The sequence below is a fragment of the Sapajus apella genome, unplaced genomic scaffold (genome assembly GCF_009761245.1).
Source record: "Sapajus apella isolate SASKATOON/1434 unplaced genomic scaffold, GSC_monkey_1.0 scaffold2, whole genome shotgun sequence".
NCBI classification, from domain to species: Eukaryota; Metazoa; Chordata; class Mammalia; order Primates; family Cebidae; genus Sapajus; species Sapajus apella.
Genome location: NW_022436942.1, coordinates 25314824 through 25322448, shown reverse-complemented (window position 1 = coordinate 25322448; position 7625 = coordinate 25314824). Strand labels below are relative to the sequence as shown.

Genomic DNA, 7625 nt, shown 5'->3' with positions numbered 1-7625 from the left:
AAAAAAAAAAAAGAAAAGAAGTGCACCATTGCAGTCCAGCTTGGGTGACAGAGTGAGACCTTGTTTCAAAAACAACAACAACAACAAAATTATCTGAAAAAAATATAGTGTTTTTATATGAATGATAAAATTTTAACAATAAAATTATGAAAAAGCAGAAATCAAAATGGACAATTCTGACTAAATTGACTATTAAAATGTTTAAAACTCCCATCTAAAAAACTTTTTTTTGAGACAAAGTCTCACTCTGTCACCCAGGCTGGGGTGCAGTGGCCTAATCACAGGAGAATCACAGCTCACTGCAGCCTTGATCTCCTGGGCTCAGGTGATCCTCTCACCTCAGTCTCTGAAGTACCTGGGACTATAGGCACATGCCACCACACCTGGCTCATTTTTTCCACTTTTTTGTAGAGACAGGGTTTCACCATGTTGCCCAGGCTGGTGAAAAGCATTTTAAACAGGGTTAAAATACAAGTGACAGAAAGGGGGATAAAAAGATTACTGCAACATGTATGTCTAAAAAAGATGGGTCTCTAGTATCTGAAAAGGACTCTTACAAACCAATAAGAAGAAGCAGAAGATTAACAACCCAACAGAAAAATGGATTAGACTAGGTGTGACTAGATATTCCCAAAAGAAATTCAAATGATCTATTATAGATAATAATATCTACTCCACTGCTCTAGTAATCTGGAAAATGCAAATTAAACTGACAATGAGATTTGTTTCACATCTACAGGACTATCAATAATCTAAAATTCTGACCATTTTAAGTGTTGGTGAGGATGTGGAAAAACTAGGGCACTGATATCCTATAAAACTGATAGAGCCACTTTGGAGAGCAACTTGATATTGTCTACTCAAGTTGAAAATGCACTTATTCTTTGATCTAGAAAGTCTACTTTCAGATAAATGCCTTAAAGCACTGTTTTTCAATCCATTAGTGACTCATAAAATCAATGCAGTGAGTCGTGTCCAGCATTTCATAAAAGTGAAATAGGACAGAGTGCAACAGAGTAGGAAATAGAGTGATTATAGCAAGGGGAGGTATTATTTTGTTAAACTTTTATTTAATGTATGAAATGGGCCTTAATAGAAAACATATTTCCATAGTGGTTTCAAAACAAACCTCTAAAAACATTGCTTAATAGAAACTCTCATGCATTAGCACTAGCAGACCTGTTGGAGGATACTCCCTGAAATGCAGAGTTTGTAATAATGAAACACTAAAAACAATGTAAAAGTTGATCAGTAGCAAACTGATAAGTAAACTGGGGTGTATTCATGTGATGGAACACCATTCAGCAAGCTAAATCAATGAACTTGCCGGGCATGGTGGCTCACGCCTGTAATCCCAGCACTTTGGGAGGCCAAGGTGGGCAGATCACCCGAGGTCAGGAGTTCGAGACCAGCCTGGCCAACATGGTAAAACCCTGTCTCTACTAAAAATATTTTAAAAATTAGCCAGGTGTTGTGGCGACCAACTGTAATCCCGGCTGCTTGGGAGGCTGAGGCAGGAGAATCACTTGAACCCGGGAGTCGGAGGTTATAGTGAGCTGAGATCGTGCCATTGCACTCCAGCCTGGGCGACAGAATGGGACTCTGTCTCATAAAAAAAAATAATAATAATAAAGTAAAAAATTAAAATAAAAAAAAATGAAAGCAGACTAATATAAAAATGATGCCTAAAGGGAAGGAGAAAGGGAGGAGAATGGCACTTGGAAGGTGAAAATAGGTATGATACTATTTATTCATTTTGGGTAGTAGATACATAAACGAGTGTTGTAGTATTTTTTGCTATTATCCTTTTAAAACATTTTTAACACATAAAAAAGAAATGAGAGGCCGGGCGTGGTGGCTCACGCCTGTAATCCTAGCACTTTGGGAGGCCGAGGTGGGTGGATCACCTGAGGTCAGGAGTTCAAGACCAGCCTGGCCTTCAAGGTGAAACCCCATCTTTATTAAAAAAAAAAAAAAAGAAATGAGATTAAGTGGGTTTTTGGGAATTAAGTTTTACTTTTGCTCAGAGATCTGAAAGAGTATCATAAGACTGTATTAACCATTGGTTATTAAAATCCTTGGCTGGGCCAGGCGCAGTGGCTCATGCCTGTAATCCCTGCCTTTTGGGAGGCCAAGATGGGTGGATCACCTGAGGTCAGGAGTTCGAAACCAGCGTGGCCAACATAATGAAACACTATCTCTACTAAAAATACAAAAAATTAGCGGGGTGTGGTGACGGTCGCCTGTAATCCCAGCTACTCAGGAGGCTGAAGCAGCAGAATTGCTTGAACCCAGAGGGCAGAGTTGCAGTGAACCGAGATCACCCCACTGCACCCAGCCTCGGCAACAAGAGTGAAATTCTGTCTCAAAGAAAACAAAACAACGAAAACCGTTGGCAGGGCCTAAGTGGTTCACGCCTGTAATCCCAGCACTTTGGGAGGCCGAGGGTGGATCACTTGAGGCCAGGAGTTCAAGATTGCCTATGCAACATGGCAAAACCCTGTCTCTACTAAAACAAAAATTAGCCAGTCGTGAGTGGCGGTACACGACCTGTATGTAGCCTGTCGTCTTAGCTACTTCGGAGGCTGAGGCACCAGAATCACTTGAACTCGGGCTGCATAAGTTGCAGTGAGCTGATACTGGGACACTGCACTCCAGCCTGAGCAACAGAGTGAGAAGCTGTCTCAACGAATAGTAAATTAAATTAAATTAAGCCCTTGGCCAGGTTCAGTGTGTTTCATCCCTGTAATCCTGGCAATTTGGGAGACTGAGGTAGGAGGACTGCTTGAGGCCAAGAGTTTGAGACTGACTTAGGCAACATAGTGAGGCCCTGTCCCTACAAAAAACGTAAAACTAACTTAAACAAAAAACAAAACCCGGGGCTGCCTGCCCTCAGCGGCGGCGCCTGACGAGGGTGCTGCGGCCGCTGGGCGCAGGGTTGGAGGGGTGCACGGCCCGCGGCGGCGACGAGGACGAAGACCAGTACGCTTGGCGCCCCTGTCCGCGGAGTCGCCACTCCCGCCTCTTGTGCGGTCTCTGCAACGCTGGCCCGCGGCTTCCTCCTTTCCTGCCTAGCTCCCCGCGGGCCTCGGGGTTGCAGCAGCGAGAAGTACCGAGGAGCGCCAGGAGGACCCGGCCGGCCGTAAGGATTCACGCGCTCGCCACTCCGTTCGGTCCGGGCTTCATGTGAAAGATGGAAGGGCCTGGCCCACCGGCCCGTGCCAGACTCCTCGCGCGCCCCTCCGGCACCCTGGGGCCCAGCGGCAGCCCCCAACCTGGTCGCGGTGACTGGGCGGGTGGAGGGGCGGGTTCGGCAGGGGCGACCCCTCCTTGGGCCTGTGGCTCTCTACATCCCAGCTGAGCAGCCGCAATCTTGATATGCTATTGTGCCGTGAATCTCCATGATACAAGGAAATCAAGGCAAAGAAAGATTAAATCATTTGCCTGAGGTCACACAACTGGTAATAAAGAATGCTGATGGGAGAACCATTTTCCCAATTTTCAAATTGTTGAGCTGTTTGCCATGATGGATGATCAGCAAGCTTTGAACTCAATCATGCAAGATTTGGCTGTCCTTCATAAGGCCAGTCAACCAGCATTATCCTTGCAGGAAACCAGAAAAGCGAAATCTTCATCACCAAAAAAACAGAACGATGTCCGAGTCAAATTTGAACATAGAGGAGAAAAAAGAATCCTTCAGTTCCCCAGACCTGTTAAACTGGAAGATCTGAGATCTAAAGCTAAAATTGCCTTTGGACAGCCTATGGATCTACATTATACCAATAACGAGTTGGTAATTCCATTAACTACTCAAGATGACTTGGACAAATCTGTGGAACTGCTGGATTGTAGTATTCATATGAAGAGCCTCAAGATATTACTTGTAATAAATGGAAGTACACAGGCTCCTAATTTAGAACCATTGCCATCACTAGAAGATTTGGACAATACAATATCGGTAGCAGAGAGGAAAAAAGGGCTTTCTATAATAGTAAAGATAGAAGTTCTCCTCTCCCAGGATACATTCCAGATGAATTACACCAGGTTGCCAGGAATGGGTCATTCACTAGTATCAACAGTGAAGGAGAGTTCATTCCAGAGAGCATGGACTAAATGTTGGATCCATTCTCTTTAAGCAGTCCTGAAAATTCTGGCTCAGGAAGTTGTCCATCACTTGATAGTCCTTTGGATGGAGAGAGCTATCCAAAATCACGAATGCCTAGGGCACAGAGCTGCCCAGATAATCATCAGGAATTTTCAGATTACGATAACCCTATCTTTGAGAAATTTGGAAAAGGAGGAACATATCCAAGAAAGTATCATGGTTCATATCATCATCAAGAGTGGTCGTAAAACTTTTCCAAGAGCTAGAAGGACTCAGGGGACCAGCTTCCGGTCTCCTGTGAGTTTCAGTCCTACTGATCACTCCTTAAGTACTAGTAGTGGAAGCAGTATTTTTACCCCAGAGTATGATGATAGTTGAATAAGAAGGAGGGAAGTGACATAGACAATCCTATGCTGACCGTAATGGACATCAGCCCACCCAGCCGTTCACCTCACACCCCAACCAACTGGAGATTGGGCAAACTGCTTGGCCAAGGAGCCTTTGGAAGAGTCTACCTCTGTTATGATGTTGATACAGGAAGAGAATTGGCTGTTAAGCAAGTTCAATTTGATCCTGATAGTCCTGAGACCAGCAAGGAAGTAAACGCACTTGAGTGTGAAATTCAGTTGCTGAAAAACTTGCTACATGAGCGAATTGTTCAGTATTATGGCTGTTTGAGGGATCCCCAGGAAAAAACACTTTCCATATTTATGGAATATATGCCAGGGGGTTCAATTAAGGATGAATTAAAAGCATATGTGCTCTTACTGAGAATGTGACTAGGAAATACACCCGTCAGATTCTGGAGGGTGTCCATTATTTGCACAGTAATATGATTGTCCATAGAGATATCAAAGGTGCAAATATCCTGCGAGATTCAACAGGCAACGTCAAACTAGGAGATTTTTGGGGCCAGCAAACGGCTTCAGACCATCTGTCTCTCAGGGACAGGAATGAAGTCTGTCACGGGCATACCATACTGGATGAGCCCTGAAGTAATCAATGGAGAAGGCTATGGAAGAAAAGCGGACATCTGGAGTGTTGCATGTACTGTGGTAGAAATGCTAACTGAAAAGCCTCCTTGGGCTGAATTTGAAGCAATGGCTGCCATCTTTAAAATCGCCACTCAGCCAACAAACCCAAAGCTGCCACCTCATGTCTGAGACTATACTCGAGATTTCCTCAAACGGATTTTTGTAGAGGCCAAACTGAGACCTTCAGCTGATGAACTCTTAAGGCACATGTTTGTGCATTATCACTAGCAGCCAGTAACCTCTCCTGTGCCTCTACCTAGCTCCCATCTATTCATTCACCTTCTCTCTGACTGCACTTTTCTTTTTATAAAAAAAGAGAGATGGGGGAGAAAAAAAGACAAGAGGGAAAGTATTTCTCTTGATTCTTGGTTAAATTTGTTTAATAATAATAACCTAAATTTTTTATATTTAATCTTTTTTCCCTTATAAGAACTTGAACCTTTTTAAAAATTTTTTATAATGTACTGCTATGGTTCAGAGAGATAAAGTACTTTAGTACATAGTCACTCTTTCTAGTACACAAACAAATCATTTGGAATACCTAAAGACTGTAGAGTCTTTTCCTCTATCACTGACATATCAGTGGTGATGGGAAGACATGGAAAACAAGGAGAAGAAAATGATGTATAATTTGTAGTTTTTAGTCATAGTCTTTAAAATATATCCTCATTTATGGGGTTGAGCCCTAAACTTTAGGGTAGGTACTCAACTAAGAATATAGGTTTTTTTTAATATCTGTATTCTTTAGATTCTAACCTCTGTCTACCAAGCTTTTTGCTCAGTAGGAGTCTTGATAGAAGATACAAATCTCTAAGAGGTATGTTTATTTGTTAATCCTAACCAGTATAATAAGCAAATACACTATAATAGATCCATGTTACTGGAATCTGTAAACCTTGAGGGATAGCTTCCTGCTTTAAAAAAAAAAAAAACCACACACACACACACACACACACACACACACATTTTTATTTTAAAGTCAAGTCATGAGCAAATCCAAATAAAAGACAAAAGGAGCAGTGTAAGAGGCCACATTTGCCAGTCAATAGAAATAAAAATTAAAAAAAAAGAACTAGGTGTTTAGTATATTTTAAACTGTGTTTTGATTTGTTTTACTTGAGGAGGAAGTCCCAAAATTAAAGGAATGGAGGAAAAAAGAAACCCTCTTTAAGCCTGGGCACAGTGGTTCATACCTGTAATCCTAGTCCTTTGGGAGGCCAAGGTGGAAGGATGCCTTGAGGCCAGGAATTTAAAATCAGCCTGGGGAACATGGCAAGACCTCATCCCTATAAACAGACTGAAATACAAACAAAAACTCTTTCATTCTGGTATTGTCCCCCTAATCAGCTTGTCAAACTTAGTAAATTAGTATCTTGAAGAGGCAAATCACTGCAATTATTACCTCTGCTACAAAAAGAGACTTTACCTAGGAACTTTACCTTTCCCTAAAGTTTCATTTTCCCATATCTTTTTTTTTTTTTTTTTGAGACTGAGTCTGGTTCTGTCTCCAGGCTGGAGTGCAGTGGCTCGATCTCGGCTCACTGCAACCTCTGCCTCCTGGGTTCAAGCAATTCTCCTGCCTCAGCCTCCTGAGCAACTGGGATTATGGGTACATGCCACCACACCCGGCTGTTTTGTATTTTTAGTAGAGACAGGGTTTCACCAAGTTAGTCAAGCTGGTCTCAAACTCTTGACCTCATGATCTGCCTGCCTTAGCCTCCCAAAATGCTGGGATTACAGTACTGAGCCACTGCGCCCAGCCCACAGCTTGGTTTTATACATTTTAGGGAGACATGAGACATCAATATGTGTAAGATGTACATTGGTTCAGTCTGGAAAGGTGGGACAACTCAAGACGGGGGAGAAGGCTTCCGTGTCATAGTTAAATAAGAGACAAACAGTTGCATTCTTTGGAGTCTCTGATTAGCCTTTCACTGAAAACACACACATGTGTGAGGAGGGTGGAGGAAAGAATCACTTATGCCTTGGCTGGGCGGTGGCTCAAGCCTCTAATCCCAGCACTTTGGAAGGTCGAGGTGGGCAGATCGCTTGAGGTCAGGAGTTTGAAACCAGTCTGGCAAACATGACAAAACCTTGTCTTTATTCAAAATACAAAAATCAGCTGGGTGTGGTGGCAGCCACCCGTAATCCCAGCTACTCAGGAGGCTGAGGCAGGAGAATCGCTTGAAACCGGGAGGCGGAAGTTGCAGTGAGATGAGATTGCACCACTGCACTCCAGCCTGGGTGACAGAGTGAGACTCTGTCTCAAAAACAAAACAAAACAAAAAAACCAAACCCAAAAGTTAGGTTGGCATGTGGCAGCACATACCTGTAGTCCTAGCTACTCAGGAGGCTGAGGCACGAGGATCATTTAGCCCAGGAGTTTGAGGCTGTAGTGAGACATTATACTCTAGCCTGGGTGACAGACCAAGACCCTGTCTCTTAAAAAAAAAAAAAAAAAAAAAAAAAAAGGCTGGATGCAGTGG

General features: G+C 43.0%; 1 pseudogene; it reads left to right on the top strand.

Moving 5' to 3' along the window:
* The first annotated feature begins 3332 nt into the window (after positions 1-3332).
* LOC116556014 lies at positions 3333-6149 on the top strand (annotated as a pseudogene).
* The last annotated feature ends 1476 nt before the right edge of the window (positions 6150-7625 follow it).